We start from the raw sequence: 20,662 nt of genomic DNA, 5'->3' as shown, positions 1-20,662 counted from the left end.
CTCTTGCGGACCCGTGTAGTCCTCATGGTCATCTGCTCAGATGATGATGGTAATGCAGTTGTCATGGCTGCCGGTGGCGGGGAAGAAGATCTGAGGCCGCGAAAGACAGTCTGGAGAGCGGATCCCTGCTATGGTGAACCCTTTCATCGTTGGAGCAGCTGAGCTGGGGTGGAACACAGCACCGCAGGAGCAGGACAAACCACACAAGGTTTTCTTTGACACATATCTGTAACAGAAGTAATTGTGTAAGGGCTTGTTTGAATTTGAGGATTCTAACAATGCATGGATAGGAAATAGGCAGGAATAGGATAGGAATGCACGTGCAAAACAGAGAATTTAAAAACACAGGATTTCTGCCAATCTGGGTGTTTGGTTCACAAGAATTGGAAGATCACGGGATGCAAAGAAGCATGGTGAGATTAAGTCAAACCACAATAAAATGTACAATTATAATGCTATTATGCTACTATCTCTTAGTCTTATGCTTCATGAATAGGAATTTGAAAAGGAGGACAAGTGGAAATTAAAATTCCTACGGTTTTTCTTTCAAGGAGACACTAAAGGAGCAGATCCTACAGTTTCCCTTTGCTCCATTCCTTTGCACCAAATTCATGAAAAGTAGTACCATACGAAACTTTCCAATTCCTATGTTTTTCATTCACTTTTCCTTTCAAGCACTGGCGATTCTAGTAGGCAGGCTTGAGCAAGGAAAAGCCTACACTAAAAAAATGTTTTTGTGCTACTTCTATTACTTTGGATCCAGGTCCCTGCCCTACTAGCTCAACTCCCAGGGCCATCGACAAATGCACAACTCAAACGCGCAGAGATAAATAATGATGGCGTTCAAGAGAGTCCATCACGGATAGCTAAGTTGCCTGGTACCTCACTGCTTGTCATATAGTAGGATAAAATAATCGTATTTCCCGTTACTCCGTGTGCTCAGTGGACAATATATATAACATGTAGAGTAAAAAAGATATACAACAAGTGTACAACCACTTTGGCGAAGCCATGTCGATCTCAGCGTGATTAGGTTGGCCGGTGAGGATGCTCCGGCTGACTTGGCTATCGGAGGAGGGGAAGAAGATCTTACGCGTGTGGAGCTGGAGCCCGAGGTACTGCTCCGCTGTGATGGAGGGTTTCGTCGTTGGAGCAGCTCCGGTGAGTTGTACGACGCCGAGGCTGAAACGGGACAAGAGAGACAACGTTAACCTGAGCAGCTCCAATAGATGACGTAAAATACATAAGCACAAAGTGCTAGATGTAAAATACATCAGCGGCTCATCTCTGAACATAACTGTCGAAACTGAATTTAACCGTCGAAACTGAACTTGACTGTCGAAACTGAATTTTGCTGTCGAAACTGAATTTTACTGTCGAAACTGAACGCACTAGAGGTGAGGCTACACGTCATCGACTAACTTGTTCATCTCTGGTCAGTCCATTTTCCAGCCGTTGGATACGAAATCAAGGGCCTGCAGTTCATCTTCAACCTCCACCCCCCTGAGCTGCCAGCCACCACCGGCCAAACAGCCGCCCGCGGCCGGTGGTGCGTCGCCCTGCCCGCCCCGAAAACACTCCCCACCGCCGGTCCGCCGCCGCCCCGGCCATCCCTTGTGCCGAGCTTTTTCTCCGACGATCCCCACGCCACCGCCCCACCACCGCCGGCGACCACCGCCCCCACCCTGAACCCTAAGATAGATAGTGGGGTACCTCTCCGGCGCGCCCCCTCCCCGCTGCGGCTGGTTCTTCCTTAACTGCGGCGAGCCCCCCACCCCCTGAAAATCGACTGACCCAAAAGTCGATTCAGTCGACTGAAGTGTAGCTAAATCAGAGCAGCATCGCAAGCAAGAGCAATAGCGAGAGCAGTAGTGTGAGCAAGAGCAAGAGCAGACAAGGCAGGGGACTGAGAGCAAGAGCAGAGCAGCAGCGCGAGCGAGAGCTAAAGCAGCAGCAGTTCCTACTGATGTGGACGTCGCCGCCGAGGGAGCGACGCCGTGGAGGAAGTGGCCAGCGACGCCGCCGTGGATGGAGCCACGCCGTGTCGGTTCGGGACCGAGCGCCGACAGCACCACGAGATCGAATCAAGAAGAAAATGCGGCGATTATTGTACAACCTTTTTGGTGGCGCCGATTAGGCCGTAGCTTCATCTGAGGAAATGGTGATGATGATGCTCTTCTGGTGGTGCAGGTGAAGACGGCGGTGTGGGAATGGAGGTGGCGCGAAAGACGAGGGGAACGTCGGGGCATCTCCTTGGAGGTGGAGGACGGGGTGGCTGAACCGGCGGGATGACCAGATCGACGACAGATCCTCATCTGGTACGGTGGATGAGAGACGTTGAGGTGTTGCTGTGGATGACGTTGTCGGGGAAGAGGCTCCGGCTAGGTGGCGGACGGAGGAGGGTGTGGGGCTTCGCGGGTTTTCCCGGCCTCGGTGTACGAATGGGTGGGCAGATGGGATGGAAGTGGGGAACCATGGCTTAGGGATGCGCTTGTCCGAAATGTGGGGTAAGTTACAAAAGTACCCCCACCGATTTGAGGCGGTTCTTTCAGTTCAGGGGTATCACGGGCATTTCGCGTGTCGGGATTTCACAGGAGGTGGGAGTTTTCGCGCGCGTTGTAATTTTGGAATAGCAAGGCGCGGGTTGAGATGGAGGGAGTTGTCGGAGCACAACGAGACAAAGATTTATCTTAAATATTTCGGGGTAACAAGGCGCGGGTTGAAGAGGCGGGAGTTTCGCAGCACGATAGACAGAGAAAGCTTAACGTGTACAAAAAAAAAGACAATTTAGACTAGTATGATATACTACGTACAATGTGTTTAACATGCACAACACACACACAGACACCATTTAGACTAGTAAAGTACATGTGCATTGCACGCATGAGATTTGGCAACCAAATTATGAATAAATACCACATTATAGCATGTAAGCTTTGAGTCATATATGCATGATGTAGATGTTCGTTTAATTCTTATAGTTCATTTCATTCAAAATCATCTAGTTTTTATAAGAAAGCTAATCTATTTTCAGATTCATGGAATTGTGCGTTGTAAGGCATAAAGTAAAAACAAATCATGTAGAAAAACATTTGGGCAATTCTGATACGGAAGATTCTAGAACAAAGAAGTGCTTGTGTTTTGAGGTTTGTGCATTATGCTTAAGTTCAACCATAGAGTCTTCTAGATTGTACATGTCGCAAAATCTGGTGGAATCTAGATGATATCCAACGGCAGTAGTGCTCAAATTTGCCAGCTCTGCACCATCGGATTGGCCTCATCCAACGACCATCTTTCACAGTTAAAGTTATCCGCACACTATATAAAAAATATAAAATATAATATATATAGGGGTATAGATATAGATATGTGATGCGAAAGCCACCCATCATCTCCAATTAGAATAGTGTGTCCATGCATGGATGCAATGTGGCCAAACGATGTCTGCCATCGGTATCTCAAATTCAAACCAGTCTGACCTTGTTCAATGTGTATACATTACAACATGCTCGTTTCCAAACCACACTGCGCAGATCTCCGTTATATTCATGCATGCATTGGTTTCAAACATCATGATCTCTTATTCAAATATTTGAATTCAACTTTACATTGATTATGACCTCACCTAGTCTTTTACACCCACACATTGGTCTTCTCTTTATAATTGTACCACTAACTTTCTCTCGTGCATGCATGCACACACACTACCAGTCGGCATTATCCATCGCACACATGCAATCTTTTTCTTCAGGTCGGTCTCCCATGAAGGCACACACACACACATCCCCCTCTCCATCATATCGGGCATTCTTTATCTCTCACGTGCATGCACAACGATCGATGTTCCTCATGTGTGTGTGTATATAGCTAGGTCTTTCATAGTTTTCCACATAAAGCGATCAATCTATATATCTAGTGAGGTCTCACCCTCTTTCCCACGTCCACATCGATCAATCTATACCTCTCTATATAGGATTACATATATAGCTAATACACCCACATTAATTATATATCCAACGCCCCCTCTCATCATCCATGCCTTCCGCTTCATCTCTCAGACGCGTGCACAATGGCGAAGACAGGGGGCAATAAGGGCCCTGCCCCCCTAACATCACTATATATCGAGGCTAATATGAATGTGAGCGTTAGACAATTGCTGGTAAAAATGGTTTAAGTTGATGAATTGGCCCTCCTCATAAAGGATTACCAATGCTTGGCCCCTTAGCTCATGGGACATTTTTCATGGCTCCGCCACTGCGCGCAACAGCGCACGTTCTCGCCCCCTCTCTCTAAATATTGATCTCGCAATTGTGCACTCCTTCATAGTCTCCCTCCACTCGGCCCCTCGCACCATCTTCTAGCCCCCCACCAGATTTTGCCACATGTACAATCTAGCAGACGCCATGGTTGAACTTAAGAATAGTGCACAAATCTCAAAACAACATCGGTTCTCCTTTGTTCTAGAATCTTCCGTATCATAACTGCCCAACCTTTTTTCCTAGTTGAATTGCCATTATTTGTTTTTTACTTTATGCTTTACAACGTACAATTCCATGAATCATAAAATAGATTAAGGGCTTCTTTGATTCAAAGGATTCTCAAAGGAATTTTGGAGGATTCTAATCCTTACGAATTTTTCCTATCTTGGTTGTTTGATTCGTAGGATTGTAAACCATAGGAATTTTTCCATATGATTCATTTGCACTAGATTTCATAGGAAACATCCCATCCACTCAAACCTCTTTGAAAGAATTCTACGTTTTTTCTATGCACAATCAAACACTCGTACAATCCTACAGGATTCAAGACGACATTCCACTCTAATCCCATGTTCTTCCTATTCCCGTGTTTTGGAAATCCTACGAATCAAAGAGGCCCTAGGTTTTTTATAAAAACTAATTGATTTTGAATGAGATGAACTATAAGAATTAAACGAAGGTCTACATCAGGCATATATGACTCAGAGCTTACATGCTATAGTGTGGTATTTATTCATAATTTGGTTGCAAAATCTGACGCGTGCAATGCACGTGTACCTTACTAGTACTTCGAGTATGTGCAAAACACAATGGCGAGCTACACAGTGTCCCTCTTACAGTTCATGAAGCCACGTGGCACATGTGGAGGCGTTGTCGCGACATCCTTGTGTCGATTGATCACAGTGACGTGCTGTTGGTTCTTGAAGAATGTACTCGTCCTCCCTGAGCCACACTGGCGGTACATGCACGAATCGAAGATGTGCACGCACGCCACGCACGCACTCATTCCCTCGCACACACACGCGGGTACACGGGCGGACGCAATTTTGTACCAAGATCCGCCCCATGTAATAATTTGATGCGTGTAAAGTCCTTCACTTCATTGATGGTCAATTAATAGAGTGCATGCAAATTGAGTGGACATGAGGGCGGAAGAAAGACATTACTACTCCACTGCGCGCATGCGAGTAGTTAATTCATGGGTTGCTAGTAGTACTTCCATTGGTCTCCTTCGTATTTTGTGCCAATTTTTGACAGTAACATAATATTTACGCATCTGAGCAGTGTAGTCTACTTGAAATTTATGTTCCACTAAACTCATCGGGAGCCGTTTCGGGCCTCGAAACCAAAACCCATCAATTTATCTTTACCTTGTTCTCATCACATTCGAAAGTACTACTGCTACAATTAAGTGCAAGCCTTCTCACACCTACTAGTACGTACCAAACCTGAACGTGTTCCTACTATGCAAGTATTAGTACTAGTGCTAGTACTTAGGTTATAAAAAGGGGAACTACCTAACCAAAAATTACTCTACCTTTACTCCTCATCAGTGCTTCTTCTTCGTCCGTCCTTGCCATGTCCGGTGCGCAGAGCTCCAGGTCGAGAACTACTCGTCACAAGGGAGCAGCAACCAAGGCTGCGGAAAAAAAGAGGGCTCGCCGCCACGCAGAGACCTCGAAAGATCTCTCACGGGCTGGCGATGGCTCCCAGGAGCGCCCTAGCCGCGGAGGCGAACATGCCGAGCTGGCGGCGCTGGAGTCGTTATCCCTCGACGGCATGCCCGATCAGCTCAATAAGCACCTCAATAAGCAGAAGGAGTTCATCCACGGCTTGGTGGAGCTACTGAAGGAGAGCCTCGACAACATGCCCGCTGAGCTCAATAAGCGGGGGGAGTTGACCGCCGGCTTGGTGATGCTGCTGAAGAAGAGCATTGCTTCAGAGAAGAAGGCGACCGGCGAAATCCTGCAACTTCAGGAGGACAAGGCGAAGCTCTGCCACAAGCTCGACCTGCTGAAGGAGAAGAACGCCGGCTGGAAGAAGCTGCATGAGAGTAGTAGTTCCTCGATGAAGATGCTGCAGGCCCTTGTCATGGAACAGAAGGAGGAGTTGGCGAAGCTCCGCATCGAGCACCCGGCTGCTGTCAAGGTACGTAATGCAGCCGTGGAACAGATGATGAAGGCTCGCATCGAGAAATCCCGCGTCATGGACAGAATGAAGAAGATGGCGGAGGAGACGCACAAGGATATGGAGGTCGTGGAGGCGATGAAAAAGCAGTTACGACTCCGCGGTGAATTAGATCATTTTGGGTGATAATCTTCCTTCTTCTTTTGCTCCTGTGTTTCTTCTTTTGCTTTGGTTGTTTCGCCGCATGTGTCATGTTCTCTGCGAGGCATGAATAGAACAATGCTAACAATGAGATGACTAGCAAATTAGATCATTTTTTATCGCCAGATGGCACTAGGCTGCCGTGTTTCGTGCTCCTCCGTCGTAGTACTACTCCAGTGGAAAACTTGGGTATACCGCACAGTTCTTTGCTCCTCCTTAGGCCGTCGGCACATTTATACGAGCAGTCAAATCACAAGGCCCCACCTTCCAGCAGTAATGAGCCGTCAAATCACAAAGGCCCTCGCCTCTCGTGAAAAGGACCAAGCTAGACTGCCCCGCCCTCTAGCCTTTTAAAATATGTATACATTTATACAGTAGTAGTATCGATGGATTGCGCCATGGAGCAAAACTAACAAGATGAAATTAAAGAAAAAGGTGGTACATATAGAGAGCGCTCGTCGCCAAATTATGCATATACTATATGACACTACCCACTATGAAGGTACTAGTAACACAGACTAGTAACTAGTCTATGTCACTCTCCACTATGACCAGCCAAAGTCGAGGCGCGGATACCAACGAGGGCCTGGTTGTGTCTATACTTGGGCAACTCACCCGACTGCATGCGCACCAGGCAGACGAAGCTCGTGTCGTGTTGGTGCCGTGTGCGGCCCGCACATTAACTAAAACCTCGCGCCTCCATTTTAGCCTCCACGTTTTAAACTTCTCAATCTCAAGGCCAAGGAGCAACGTGAAACCTATGATAGAGCCAATCGGATGGTTGAGAACACTACAATTCGTAGCTACACATGCATGTGTGAGAGAGGACGAGTGCGTGCGTGCACCTCTTCTCAGAGTACAAGTGTATGTGGGTGGCATCGACCTAGGGAGCAGTGATGGTGCGTGCGAGAAGTCCCGAGAGATGGGTGTAATGCGTCTAAAAAAAGACTAGTCTATAGCTCGCCACGAGGCTATTCCAGTCGAACGCCAAGCGTAAGATATGTATCCGACGGTGCCAGTTTTTGCACGTACACAGCAGTAGAAAAAGAACTAGTACCATGGCATATGCTACACCACGGCCGAGAAAACGTGTCGACGTTACGCCATCTGGGAATAGTGCCGCACTTCGAACTAGAACCGTCAATAAATTTTGAGCGCATCTCGTCACATTCCAAATTACTACTACTACCACGCTATATTTAATTGCAAACCTGTTCACACCGATCACAACCTAAATGGTTTCCCACTTAGGAGCGTATTAGTAGTACTCGGTTATAAATACTACTATGCTAAGATGACTGCACATTCCTCCTCAACTCCTCATCCACAAAAAACAATCAATTCAATCAAGCCATGGCCAGCGTGAGTTCTGGGTCGAGAGATTTCCACCAGGGAGAGGTGAGCATGGAAGAGGAAGCACGAGAGATGTCCCGCCTCACCGCGAAAGCAGCCGACATGTCCAGCCGTGCAGCAGTAGCAACACAGAGGTCCCGCCGCACCGCCGAAGCAGCATGGAGGTCCCGCCGCGCCGTCGATGTAGCAGACTGGTCCGACCATGCTGCGGAAGCAACAGAGATGTCCCGCCGCGCTGCCGAAGCAGCACGGAGGTCTCGCCGCGCCGCGGCGGCCTGGGAAAATTTCTCGCGGGCAGGCGAGGACTCTTACAAGCGCATGCATGCGACGGTCCATAGCCAGATGGATCAGATCTCCGGCTGGGCGAGGTTGCAGGACGAGGCTACCGGCGTCATCCGGCAACTAGGGGAGGGCAATGCGAAGCTCCGGGGCGAGCACGACCTACTGAGGCGAAGATCGCCGGAAGGGCGAAGCAGGAGGAGGAGACCGCTGCCTTGTTGCAGAGGATGGGCGTCATCATCAAGAAACCTATGGATGAGAATGCCATGCTCCGCATCGAGCGCAATAGGTTGGTGGAGGAATCCATGGATGCTGCCAAGCAGCGTATTAAGGACATGAAACTGATGAAAGAGATCATCGCCCGCCACGAGAACTAGTCTCCGCGACCTGCAGCGCATAAATAAAGTAGAGATCAGCGAGCCAGATCGTTGTATGCGTCTTCCTTCTTCTTTTGCCCTTGTGTATTTCGGGCGTAGCCGCATGTGGCTTTTTAAATTATCTTCCTAATTATGTAAGACAATTATTATCCACTCTCGTCGTCCTTATATATATTCATCAGTCTTGCAATAAGTCGTAGTAGATGCTATATAGGTCGGTCGGATCTTACATCAAGATCCGTGCAAAATTTTCTTTTCAGATTTTCCTTTTTCTCTCTTAAATCTCAGTCGAGTGAGACATTGCCACGCCATTAAATAGAGGCTCGGGCGCCATTAATGGAGACCTTGGGAGAGAGGTGGACGGCAGATGGAGGTCAAAGGGCCTTCCTCCTGATAAGCACGCGCAGGGGTCTGATTGCACGCCTCCCGTACTCAAATAGCTACCCTGCACGGCGCCTCCTAGCTAATAAAAAAGGGGACGCGTGGCGGCATGTAAATGGTAAATAGAACGCCCACGGTTTCAATAATACTTGTGTTTCCGATTGTAACGTGACAACACTTGTTCCAAAATGACTTTAATGATTGTTAATGTGTGCGCCTTCGCTAATCGGACAGCAAAATTACCACAGCATGTTGGTGCCATGTCATGACACCAAGCCAAGTTTCATGATTTTCATGCGTGGATCAGATTTACAGGAATTAAAAAATCAAGTTTCTCAATGTTTCCAGCCGAGCCATGACGCCCAGATGTTTGAATTTCATTCCCATTTCTGGCATGGGACCTAGAAATTTACCCGAGGACACACATGTGATTTTTCAACCAGCTTTGGGGCACTGGAGCATGTGCTTGTATTTAAAATTTGAATTATGCACACAAAGGTGACACGTTCCCTCTCAGAACCACGAGCCTTCTTGAGAGAAGCTCCGGTTGGCAAGAAACTTATACCAAAACTTGTTCCTATTCTGCAATTGTTTTACCACAGCATGGTAGTACCATGACATGACACCATGCCAAGTTTCATGATCTTCAGGCGTGTTTTGGATTTACAAGAATTTTAAAACCAAGCTTCTCAATGTTCTCGGCCGAACCACGATGCCCAGATGTTTGAATTTCATTCCCATTTCTTGCATGGGACCTAGAAATTCACCCAAGGACACACATGTGATTTTTCAATCAACTTTGGTGCACGAGAGCATGTTCTTGTAGTTCAAATTTGCATTATGCACATTAAATGACCAGAAACTCAATTAATGTATAAAAAAGGCCAAACGAACCCGGAATAATTCCAAAATTTAACAGGGCACTCATATAGTTCTATGTTGCCTCTGTAAAGAAAATCTGGGGGGAGGTAGCGGTATATTGTTTCGCACACAAAGGTATAAAGAAATAAAGAAATTAGCATACCTATTTAATTCTTGGGTTCTTATTATTTATGCCACTAGTTGTGTATCACTACTCAGTTTTACCATTAGAAGTTACAACTACTCAAAAAATGTCATCGATCCGTGAGATGCCTGCTCGAAAATGCAATTAGATATCTAAAAAATGCAATCGTTAAGTTAGATGTTTGCTCAGAAATGCCATTAGACATTGTTATTTTCACGTCAAATCCGTTGACCATGTTACATGACAAAAATAAGCCGATTCTCACAATGATAAGTTAATGGTGTCCAGCATAACACACCCCTCAAATAAAACTAAGCACCCTGGAATTCTTTGACAAAACTAAGCACCCTGAAATTCTTTGACAACTAAACTACTGGCTATATGATGTTGGCCATATATATTGTATGTATATAATGTGAAGAATGAGTGGTAGTACTATACCAACTAAAAGATGAAATGTACGAAATATAACAAGAAGAAACATAACATAGTTCTGCTCGGGGCTCAGCACAACACACCCCTCAAATTAAACTAAGCACACCTGGAATTAAACCATGCAACTAATCCGGTAGACACTGCATTAGAACCACCATGAGCAACGACACTGCCACCTTACTCGGAGTCCTCATCCACGTCCTCGACTTCGTCCTTGTCCCTCTACCTCTTGGCCAATACTTCTTTGCTTGAACCGCACACTTGGCTCTTGCTCTTCATCCAACCCTTGTAGATATTCAAACAAAGGTACCCATCCATTGCAGCATAGTGGATGTGGTCTATATCTAGTACATTCCACTGCCATGCATGACGATGAAACGTGTACGGAGGTTTCTCTAGTTTACCGTACGAAGGATGAACCATGGCTCCTGCCAGGGTCAGCATTGAAGGCTGACCACGGGAGGGCAGCAGCCGATTCTTCTGGAGATCGAAGGGGTTGCCTACAATGAGGCCTATCCGACCCAGGACTCTTTTGTCGTTCGTAAAGTCTACAGTAACGAATTTGACTAGGCCGCCCTGGAGGAAGTTCTTAAATTCCTCGCACTCACCGTCGGCATGGCATATGTGGTAAACCAAGCATAAGTCATGCACGCAAACCTGGATCACGGCGGGCTTCTTCTTCTCTTCCTCCTTTAGATCCTTCTCTTGTCCCAGGACTGTGGTGTACTCAACATCTAGCCCAGCGACCCACTCATCATTTGAGTTTTCGAACATGCGACTGAAGCGAGCAAGGCATCCTTTCACCGTCGCGGAAGAACGGGTGTAGATGACGTCGAACTCATGGCCGGTGATGGTTCTAACCTTGTACTCACCGCCGATCATGGAGATTTGGGACGCCATGAATTTGGGAGGAGGGTTAGGATTAGTGGAACTGCTGTAATGTGAAAGGGCGGGACGACTAGGAGCGAACTGCCGTAATGTTAAAGGACGTCCGGGGACAAGTAGGAGCGAACTGCCAGCGGTTTTTCGATTGTAAAAATGCTGAGTGGGGCGTGCGAACGGCAGGGTAGTGGCTTGCCTGCTGGATAAATGGATTCATGCACAGTGCTATGGGGGCCCAATTAGATGTCATGTCTACTCGACGCCCAATTAAATGGCTTTCGATGTCATGTCAAGCGTCGGGAAAATTACAGGTGATACGAAGCTTTCCATTCTCCCATGATACGGGCTTCCGAGAGCCCTTGGATCTGAGATCGAACGGTTGCGTGGCGTGATCCTAGACCTATGGGTGAATATCCTATCCTGGAGGGTTACTCTGCAATTTTTCAGCAACTTAGCATGTGACCGTTCGATCTCAGATCCAAGGGCTGCCAGCAGCCCGTATCATGGTCGCGCCGCCTACCACGACCGTCGCCTCGCTCGTGCGGTTGCGCCCTTGGAGATTTAACACGGTGTGTTAGGCTATCTAATATTGGCATGTCATACATAGTCATCACTTAGTCACTCGTACTACAACAAGGTTAGCTATAAGAGTATTTTTTTACTTCTCTCTATCTCTTTCTTCGTAGTATTTATTGCATTTGCCAAGGAGTGACCTCTTTCAATGAAATGGTGCTTAGATGAGGTGCTAAGGGCATTAAATGGCTTAGCAATCAAGTCCCCAATGCATAGGTGCTTAGTTTTTTGTTGCTAAGTTTGCTTCATTTAATTAACTATAGGCTCAAAATTGTCTTTTCACCTAGGTACACGCACTTAGCACCGTTTCTTCCTTGGGTCACCAAACTAGTATCTCTCTTCTTAATTAACTTGCCACATCAGACTTTATGCCTATGTGGCAAGCTTAGCACCTGTAGGAGCAAGTAAGTACTCCATCCGTTCCAAAATAGATGACCCAACTTTGTACTAACAATAAGTTAGTACAAAGTTGGGTCATCTATTTTGGAACGGAGGGAGTACAATAGCGGGCTATAAGCCCGCTTTACATGGCATTTTTGCATATGTGGAGGAAAGAGGCAAGGAAAAAGTGGAGGAGTGGGCTCTCATGCAAGAGCCAGCCTCTACATGGTGGAGCATTGGGAGAGGTACCTGTATGGAGCTGGTCAGGAATCGGGAGACTCACGCCGGTCGTAGCGCCATAGTTAAAATGATAATGGCAAGTCAAATCACGGGGCCCCACCTGTCCAGCAGTAACTCGCTGTCAAGTCACACAGCCCTACGTTTGCAGCAGCCTACTCCCTCATCTTCTCGCGTCTCTGTCGAACCGACTAGCCGGAACTGCCCCGCCAACCGCGCAGGAAAAGCCCCGCCCTCGACTTTTAAATAGTACAGTATACTAATTTTGTATCCATGGATTGCGCCATGGAGCAAAGCCTCAAGAAAACGGCGGTACACATGTACGGAGTATACAGCACGCCCGTCGCGTTCGCGTCGCACCCCAGACGGTCGGTCGGTCTGGCACGCCGCTCTCTGAATGGAAATGCGTCATATTGCGTTTGCACACACATGTGGGACCGCAATTGAGAACCGACCATAGGCACACTCCCCGGCCCCGCAAGTCGGGTGAGTTAATAGAAGAGAGAGACGAGCGATAGTACTACTAGAGAAGTGTTGTAGGTGTACATACGTTGGTACCTGGACGATCCCTGCAAGACACGGAAGATCAGTTCGTCCATGCATGTGACCAGACTCCATCAGACACGCCTGGATTGGCTATCGTCTACATATCGCGCAGGCTGTGTTGTACAGGGCTGTAGTTTTGGTGAGAAATCTAAAAAAAGGTTTCTTGTCATCTCGCAAAATTAGGTGTCATGTGCTTCGGATCACTGCGAGGGTTAAACAGTGACAACTGAGTTGGGCTAGTCATTGGGGGCACATGAACGAAGACTACTCGGCTGCCATCTAGGTCAAGCCGGCTATGTTAATGAGGACATCTATCGACGGACCCCTTTTCTATGAGTTTATCTTTAATTTGAGCTTTGATCCTCGTCTAGTTTGTCCGTCGGGATTCATCTAATCTCCTTTGGGCAGTGAGGTTATGATTTCTTGTCATGTGGCATTTTTTCGTGTCATATGTTATAATCCGGTGCTTCAGATCAAAATGATGACAACTGCACCTCTAGGCACGTGCATGAATACTTCTCGACAGTCATTGCCGAGGTCAAGCCGGCTCTGGCCAGTAGACAAAAGAAAACTAGTACTCCACTATATAGGCAGGAGCCTCCGCGCTTGCTTGCTAGTGTTGATCTATTCACACTGTCTCGTCCTCTCCAGATCTAAACACGACAGCGGTGGCCACACTCTCTCTCTCTGCTCACCGCTGGTCACAGATCCAGCCGGATCCTCTCCGCCGGGGAAGGTGAGAAGGTGCAACATTCACGCGGTCGTCCTCGGCGATGGCTCTTACCCACTGTCGGCACGTCCCAATCAGCGTGCCTTGTCGTTCTCTCCCAAGCATCGCTGGCGAGGGAGGGCCTCCCACCCCTTCTTCCTCGTTGTCGTAGTCTGGGCAGATCCGGCCTCCCGCCGCCCACCTAGCGACATCCCGGCGACCCTCAGGTATAACTTCCTTCGAAACCGGCCTTGCTCTACTTCCCGAGCTCCTGACGTTGTTGCATTTGTATCTTTTACTATTTCTCAGGCCCCCTCGTAGATAGGATCGATCGGCTGTTCGAAAACCACCTAATTTTTTACTGTTAAGAGGTAAAACTAGTTCATGCACTCGAATCTAGTACTACTTGGTTCAAACAAGGAAGAAAGGGGGTGGGGGTGGGGGAATATTTGTTACCTGAATCTAGGACTTGGTCGAAAGGGGAAATAATGGGGGCGAAAAGTAGCAGAGACTGGCTATCCAACTGGTCTCTAGGTCGAATAGGGAAATAAAGGGACGCAGTACAAACTCAATATAAACCCGATCTATTGGTTGAAAAAGGAAAGAAAGTGGGGACTGGGGGACAAGTCAACAGAGTAAGTCCAGCACTAGATTTGCTAGCCTCACACAGTATAAGGTGGCTACATGCCGAACAAAAATGGGACCAACCCAGATATCCTCTTCTGATGTTTGTTGCCCCGAGCCACTCTTATGTAATGCCACTGGTAAAATGTAGCAGTCGCACTGTTAAAAGTAAGGACACGATAAACCAATGTTGTTTTCATTGTAATGCCTCCAGTAATATGAATCAATGGCACTTTTTTCATGTCCTGCTAAATTTCCCATTAACATAAGTTGCTTCTTTTCGTTAGAGATGCAACTGTCCTGGTCCGCCTACTCTCCCGTGCCCAAATACCGACTCTGTAGCAGCTGTTAATGTAATGTTGCTGGTAAAATGAAGCAATGGCACCATTAAAGTAATGTCGTATTTAACGGTTGTCATAGTTAATCCTAATGCCCACACGAATATCTAGCAATGCTGCTAGAAATTGCTACTGTCCTTGTACGATTGCCATTCAGATAAGGAACATGCTTTTTTTCATTTGATGCATGTTTCATCACTTGTTAGTCACCCTCCTTTCCACCTTTTTTGTGCAAATAGAGATATACATTTCACGCTTGATCTTAGTTGAACTGCACAAATGATATCCAAATTATAGTTGAACATTCCAGGAGCTTCATGACCAACCTTGATGTTGCTCAATTTTATTGCAACTAATGAAGAAGCTCTGTGGGTTTCGCTTTCTGATGGAAATGGAACTGGGGCTGGAGCCCTTTTCTTAGAAACAATAAGAAGCTGCTAGCTCATGGGACATTGCTTCATTTTAGGTGAACTGCACCAAAAGGTCCCATGAATTGAATCATCCATGTTGGTGGCTGGTGTCATCCCTTCTACGATGGCGTTGACTGCAGATATGGTTCCCATCACGAGGTATGTTCCTTTTTGGACTGACCATTTGCCAAAGATCATGCATGTTGATCCTGCTCTTGTGCTACTGTTTTGGCACTGCCATGATAAAGCAGTAATGTTATTATTTTGCACCTTAATCTAGTGGCACTATTAATTTGAGGCAATGTTTTGGCACCGCTAGTGACACTGTTTTTTTATATATCGAAAGAGGGGATTCCCTCCGATTTCATTAAACAAATCCAACCATAGAGAACCATTATCCGACAACATCTCAGTGTAAACGGGCAGTTATGCAACTACTACTAGAACGGACTGAGTACTAGCAGGAGACAAGTTCGCACATAAGCTAGGCAGGTAGGGGGGCGCAGCACCAGCTCGACCAAGTTTGGATTACTACCCAAATGCTACCACAGAAACATCAGGGGGAAGATAGGTACTGAAAGAGCCAGCTTCAGCATCCCAGTCTAAGCACCCCCGGCCTTCATCCTTGCGACGCACGGTACACCTTGTTTGCCACCTGCTCGACCCTAGTGTCACTGATAAAATGAAGTAATAATACAGTTAAAATAGAGCGAGTGTCCTCTCTATCATTTCATTTCCAATGTAGATAAAGAAAGTGCTTCTCTTTGTTAATGTATGTTTCATCAACTAGTCCCATTGTTAATGTTTAAGCGTTTATGCAAACTGGGGTGCTTAATTTTAGTTGATCTACACAAAAATAGATATTTGAATGTCTCAAGGCCCCTCCTTGTACTACCACTCTACACTGATGTTCATCACTGGCAGAAGGTGTATCGGGGAGACTTGGGATGATTTCCAGTATGAGGCGTGGCGTACCGTATGAGGCGTCGCAGGGCCCATCTCGCCCTCGCAGCATGGCATACTATGATACTATCGCAATATTTTCTTCTATTTATTTTGCGTGTTTCATCAACTAGTGCCACTATAATGTAATCATGCTTTTTCATTATATGTGCAAACAGGGCTATTCAGCTGCATTTTGGTGGAACTGCACAAATGTACAGATGGAACCGGCATATATGCAGAGTGCGAGGTGTGCCAAGTAAAAATTACCGACACCAACCATGCTCCATGCACGCATTGGCATCCACCACCACCAGTGGGATGTGTGGCGCTCTCTGTGGATGGATCTTTCTCGGCAGCAAATCCTCTAACCAAATACTAGTAGCTTATAATGGCAGTTTTCTAGGGAGTACTCTTTTCTGAAAGAAGCACCAATCTACTTTTCTTTATTTGTACACAGTGTCACAACTTTTACCCAAAGGTCCAGAGCTATTTAAGGGTGATTGGTGTAGTACTCGGAGACTGATTGTAAGCATGATTTTCATTAGCTGTCACACTGATTGTAAGCATGAGCAGGTGGAAGATTAGGTTAGTGCGAAGCTTGCCTTAAACCGTACCGCCACCGTTGAAACGAGGCGAGCGTCTAGGGAACCATGGAGAACGGCGGGGAAGCGACGTCGCGCCATCCGGCCTCCTCTTGCGGTGGGAGAACGAATACTCCTATGGCTCCGGCTGGCTCTGCACCCTCACGAACGGCACACCGTACTCGATCCATTCGTTATCCTCTGGGTGCTCGACCTTCGACCTGTACGCCCACCACCTCCTCCTAACTTTCGCCCCGGGCGAATCTGTCTGCTCCATCGCCCAGAGGAGATACTCGATGAACTCGAAGGACTGCGGCATGACTGCCGCCGAGGAGTACATGTACATCGCCGCCCTCATCGTCGCCGTCTCGCTCTTTCTCATACATTGCCACATGGCCCTCACCGTCCTCGAAATCTCCCACTCATTGTCAAACCAAGTAAGGATCTCCTTCAACCTGGCTAACTTTGCCTGGTCGCCGCCGGCGATCTGCCTGATTCGCTGCTGCATCCTCTCCATAAATGTCCTTCTGAGTGGTCCGGTGCTAGCTTTGGAAGATGGGAGGAGAGACGGTGGTTGTCAGGACCCCGATTCTAAGGCACACCGATCTAGCCTGTAACACCTCATATCACATTGCGGCCTCACGCACGGTACTCCCACGGGTGTCGCCTTACCATGGCCCGGGACCGTTTGTGCCTTTTGGCTCACGTATATGACAATGTCGCTAGCATCCATATGACAGAGAACCCGGGCCGACATGGCTAGTCGTGAACCCAAAGCGGCACTAACGTATGGGGACAGGCATACATGAATCAACATCGAAGGTGTCGGTCAGCAGCGTGTGAATCCGGGCTGTAGCACTAGGCTAACAGGACTCCGGGAACCCGGGCTGTAGCAGGCTAGGCAGGACTCCGGATGTCACCGCGTGACATTTCCCCGAAGGGACAGACACAGGAACGATATGAAACACATGCCGGCCAGTCAAGTGTCCAGAGCAGTAGTGCTGGGCTAGCAGGACTCCGGTGAACCGGGGTGTAGCGGACTACTATGGCTCAAGGAGGCACTAGACTACATTTCCGCATAAGAGAGGCTGCCAAGGATAAACAACTAGATTGTCGGATCCCACACATACCAAGCATTTCAATCATACACACAATATGCTCGATATGTGCAAATACAACATGGCATCACAACAAAACTCTACAACTCAAAGTACTTTATTTAAAGGGCTCCAGAGAGCCTTACATAACTTGTTCATACAGATAGGGGTCACATGACCCGACACTCAAGTCATACAATCATACAAACACATGCGGAAGCAACTTGTCTGGGTACAGACACTAGAAAGAAAGAAGGCTTGACGAAGCCTGTCTATCTACGTAGGCCCTTCACAAGCCTAGATCACCACCTGGGTGGCAAGTCACTCGTCGTCGTCGAGTTCTACATAGAACCCATCGGAAGGGGCGGTGTTGTCGTCTGAAAACAGTAATTGAAGCAACATAAGTACAAAGGTACTCAGCAAGTCTTACAACAGATCCTACTATACATGTTCATTCTCAAGAAGGAAGTGGAGTTATTTTAGCAACCAGCTTTGACTCTTGGCTAAGCTATCCTACGAGACACCACTTGTAAAATAGTTTTCGCACACGAGTCCACTAATCACCATTTCAATACTCCACCATGGGTCCTCCCTCGTCATCCCACGAGAGAGCTATCCGCGGTACTCACACTTATCTTGAGGCTTTTAGTAGTATCCATTTACTTGTCTATGAACTGCATAAGCGACCAAGTAGTCCTTTACCGCGGACGCGGCTATTCGAATAGTTTTATACCCTGCATGGGTGTACTTCGTCACACACGCTCTCACCACTTACCGTCGCTACACGACATGTACTCGGCAACCATCAAGCGGAAGCCCAACGTGGGTGTCGGCCACAGCCTACCTAAACACTCAAGTCTCTAGTCCAGGTTTATCGCCTATTCAGGTTCCATCCGCAGGGAGTCCGCCCGAGGTTTCCACATACGGCCCCAAACGATGTGTGCAGGGTTCCCGGACACCAAACGGGCGACTCGGTACACCGTGCCACGAGCCTACCGCATCACAGCCCACCCCTTGGTCAGCGCTGTCCACGGCCTCCAGCTTACTACAAACACCAGAAACTACGTGCAACTCCTGGACAGAGGACAAGGATGATTAAGAAGCCGAGGGGGTCCATTGGTTTCGGGCCCAATGCGTGGTAGTAGCTGAATCTTAAATCACGCATACAGATCTCAGTTCTTAGGGATGGTCTCAATGAAACAACCCACCATGTACTCCTACATGGCCTCCCATCGATACCTTTACCAAATCGTATTCAACACCTCACTCTCATTACCGACACACGCTTTCACTCTAGTTCATCACCCTGATGAGCCAGACTTGACACGACTCTAAGCGTAGCAAGCATAGCATTGTAGGAACACAACATGGCTCAATCAACTCCTACACATGCTAGTGGGTTTCATCTAGTTACTGTGGCAATGACAGGTCATGCAAAGGAAAGTGGGTTCAACTACCGCAACACACAGCAGTTTGAATCGCGTTGTCTTAATGCAGTAAATGAGAGCAGAAGCGAGAAGATGGGTTTGTATCGAAATGATCAATGGGTTTCTTGCCTGACGGAGTGGTGGTGGGATACTGCCCTTCAGTTGGATACTCGTGAATATCCTCGGAGGCAGAACCTACCACAATGAACACATCGAAGCACAATCAACACCAAGCAAGTGCAACAATATGATGCATGCATGAGACATGGCAAAATGGATGTATTGGGCTAATGCAACTAAGACCAGATGGGGTTGGACTATTTTGAATCAAAGATTCAAATTCCAAGTTCATAAATGGCCCATGTTAGTGCTTTATCTTGTTCTGCATTAAACAGTGGGTTAATTTGCTTAAACATGCATGAAACCATTACAGATGGATAGAATGGATTTTTCTGATCATTTTTCATATATAAATCTTTTCATTCTGAGCTATAGATTATTTTCTATGATTTTTTTGAAGTTTGTGATAATTTCTGGAATTTCCTGTATAAGCATAATTCCAGTAATTAAGTTACTTATTACGTCAGCAGTGTGTCATGATGACGTCAGCGGTTAACGGGGTCGTCCAGGTCAAACCTGACATGTGGGTCCCCTGTGTCAGTGTCACTGTTAGATAATTAACTAATTAGAATTAACTTAAACCTAACCCAGGTTAATTAGCAGGCGGGCCCCACTTGTCAGCGACTCTGGGGAGTCAACCCGTGGTCAAACCACGCTGACTCGCCGGCGTTTAGCCGCCGGCGACATCCAGACGCGGCGGTGGGGTGCGGGATCCGTGCTCCGGCGGCCAAATGGGCGGCGGAGAGCATCTACACGTAGCTGGGAACGAGCCACATCGATTGGTGGTGGTGGTGGAGCTCGGGATCACCGGAATCGACGCCGGCGACGAGCCGTGCGGCTGCCGGGGTACGGGTGTAGTCGAACCCGTCGCTAGAGAGCACGGCGAGGGGCGTGCGATGGTGCTACGGGCTCCTGGTAATGCAGTGAAGCTAACGGCCATGGTGGTGTGACCGTTGGATGGCCGGAGCCTCGTCGGCGACGAGCTCGTGCGGCGGCGTGTGCGGTGCTGCTGGTTACGGTCGACGCAAGGGCGGCAGCAAGAATGAGAGGATGGGGAAGGGGCAGAAGCTCACAGCAGAGGCGATGAGCTAGGTGGCGCTGTCGGGGACGAACTGCTGCGGTGGTGACGGCGAAGGGGATCTCCGGCGGTGGGCGGTGAAGGCGAGGTCAAAGCAGTGGCTTCGGGGCAAGCGAGCGCTCGGGGCTCGACTTGCTCGAAGGAGAAGGCGACGGCGGAGCTGCTGGACACGGTCAGGTGACGCGGGGACGGCGGTGGCTACGGCTACTCCGGCGAGGTGGCAGCGGCTGCGTCGGCCATGGCGAGAGAGAGCGAGGGAGAGGCGATGGGGGCGAATGGGGGTGTCCAGGGGCTCG

This window comes from Triticum aestivum, chromosome 1D (assembly GCF_018294505.1).
Source record: "Triticum aestivum cultivar Chinese Spring chromosome 1D, IWGSC CS RefSeq v2.1, whole genome shotgun sequence".
NCBI lineage: Eukaryota > Viridiplantae > Streptophyta > Magnoliopsida > Poales > Poaceae > Triticum > Triticum aestivum.
Note: the sequence above shows the minus strand (reverse complement) of the source record.